The 2,438-nt window shown below is 33.8% G+C and overlaps 1 long non-coding RNA gene across 1 annotated transcript; it reads right to left on the bottom strand.

Annotated features, from left to right (window-relative positions):
• Positions 1 to 1,241: 1,241 nt before the first annotated feature.
• LOC132736325 (uncharacterized) lies at positions 1,242 to 2,098 on the bottom strand. Its single transcript, XR_009626566.1, has 2 exons — positions 1,696 to 2,098; positions 1,242 to 1,452 (listed from the first exon to the last, which is right to left on the bottom strand). It is a non-coding gene; the product is annotated as an uncharacterized LOC132736325 (long non-coding RNA).
• Between the last annotated feature and the right edge of the window lie 340 nt (positions 2,099 to 2,438).

The following is a 2,438-nucleotide window of genomic DNA, read 5'->3' as shown; positions in this document are numbered from 1 at the left end:
AATACTCTGGCAAACATTTATTATAAACAAACCATTCAATCGTTAGGGGTTGAATAAATACTTCATAAATATGTAAAATACATAAAAATTTTCATCTTTGTATATAAGTTCGTTTTCTTGTGTGCTTTTCGGTTTTTTCATGCACATGAGTAAACGGGAAAGTGGACGAAGTTGAAAGTGGTGTTTTTTCACTAATATTTGACAAAATCTATAACTCGATCGTTAAAAAAGCGATAAATAATCTGTAGGATACATGACAATATAGAATCTATAATGTGTAAGAAAAGGCATGGTTAAACTGAACTTAACTATCTGAAATTTAAAGATGTACTTAGGTCATCCTTGAGTAAAATATTATAATCCCAGAAATTTATTGAAACCAATAAAAAAATTATTGAATTTGTCTAATTTGAATAAAAGAATTAATAAACTATGTTTTCTAATACGACAAGTCAAGTTGGTCCTTTCTTAAAAAAAAACTGCCAGTTTTTTAATGACTCTATATATTAATATTGTGCCCACCTATAGTGTTTAAACATGACACATCCACTTTGTGCGAGTCAGAACGTGTTTATTTTATATATACAATGATACTTTGTAGCAATATTATAAAAAATCTTATATAAACTTTAAGCATAGTGATAGTCAAAGAGCTTATGAATGTAGATATTTCGTTTCCAGACTGCGCTAAAAATCGAGTCGGTTAGAGTGGTCTCATCTGAAAACATTGCAAATGGAGTAAGGGTTCAAAAGGGAGGTGAATGTTGTGCTTAAAAAGTACATTAGATTGACCTCCCCTGAAAACATTGAAACAAGAGTAATGGGTTCAAAAGGAAGGTTAATGTTGCATTCGTTAAAAAAAGTGTTAGAATGACCTCACCTGCAAACATTGCAAATGGAGTAAGGGTTCAAAAGGGAGGTTACTGTTGCATTCGTTAAAAAAGAGAGTGTTAGAATGACCTCCCCTGAAAACATTGCAAATGGTGAGGGTTCAAAGGGAGGTTACTGTTGCACTACAAAAGAGTCGATTAGTGTGACCTCCCCTTATAACATTGCAAATGGCGTAATGGTTCAAAAGGGAGGTATCTGTTGTGTTAAAAAAGAGTCGGTTAGAGTTACCTCCTTTAATAACATTGCAAATGACTTAAGGGTCCTAAAGGGATGTAACTGTTGCGTTCGTTAAAAAAAGAGTTTGTTAGAATGACCTCCCCTGAAAACATTGCAAATGGTGTGAAGGTTCAAAGGGAGGTAACTGTTACACATAAAAAAGAGTCGATTAGAGTAACTTCTCCTGATAACATTGCAAATGGCGTAAGGTTTCTAATGGGAGGTTACTGTTGCGTTCGTTTAAAAACAGAGTTTGTTAGAATGATTTCCCCTGAAAACATTGCAAATGGTGTGAAGGTTCAAAGGGAGGTAACTGTTGCACTAAAAAGAGTCGATTAGAGTGACCTCCCCTGAAAACATTGCAAATGGGGTTATGGTTCAAAAAGGGAGGTTACTGCTGCGTTCGTTTAAAAAAGAGTTGGTTACCTCCCCTGAAAACATTGCAAATGGCGTAAGGGTTCAAAAGGGAGGTAACTGTTGCGCAAAAAAATGGTTGTTTAGAGTGACCTCCTCTGATGTCATTGCAAATGGCGTAATGAATAAAAGGGAGATAACTGTTGCACTAAAAAAAGAGTTGATTAGAGTGACCTCCCCTGATAACATTGCAAATGCTGTAAGAGTTCAAAAGAACTTTGCAGGATTTGCATGTAAAAAGTTTTAAGAACGTTTTTCTCTGTATTTAGTCTTTTGAAGCTCCTCCTAAATAAGATTTTATTTCTCAACTCCTAATAATATTTTATTTCTCCTACTTAGGATTTTAAAATCTGGACCAAAACGCCTTTGTTAACGTTGTCATTATATTAGAGATTTTCGACCATGCGACCACATACATGCATCGAGGACATGTTTGAAAGAAAGTGACCGTGCGACCACATACACGCATCACAAGATTCCCCTTCTCTTACGAGAAAGGGACAAAGAGTTGTCCGCCCTTTTATTAAAGGGCAGACTTAAAAATATGCCATTACCTTATTTTATTGATAAGGAGGCTAATTTTCACAGATATGTCTTGAATTGGTTTATATACAACAATAGTTATGCAAACCAAGCGGGCTATTAGGATACGTCTTTTTAAGTCCGCTATGAAATTTAAAAAAGATAATATATAACTTTTAGGAAAATTTTGAGTTTAAAGTTTTTTTCAACTTTTCATTCTATATATATAACAGAATTATTTTAATTTTGCAAAACATAAACGTTTCAAAAACGTTCTATATGCATTAAATATTGGAGATATATTTCACACGTTGTTTTCAAATATTAACCTGGGGGCATTTTTGCTAAGGTACTGTCTCAGGAGAATAACTTGAGCCTATGTTTACATAAAAATT

This window comes from Ruditapes philippinarum, unplaced genomic scaffold (genome assembly GCF_026571515.1).
Source record: "Ruditapes philippinarum isolate M1 unplaced genomic scaffold, ASM2657151v2 ctg2998_1_1_1_1, whole genome shotgun sequence".
Classification (NCBI taxonomy): Eukaryota; Metazoa; Mollusca; class Bivalvia; order Venerida; family Veneridae; genus Ruditapes; species Ruditapes philippinarum.
The sequence above is the reverse complement of the archived record's forward strand: the minus strand, read 5'-3'. Positions and strand labels throughout refer to the sequence as shown.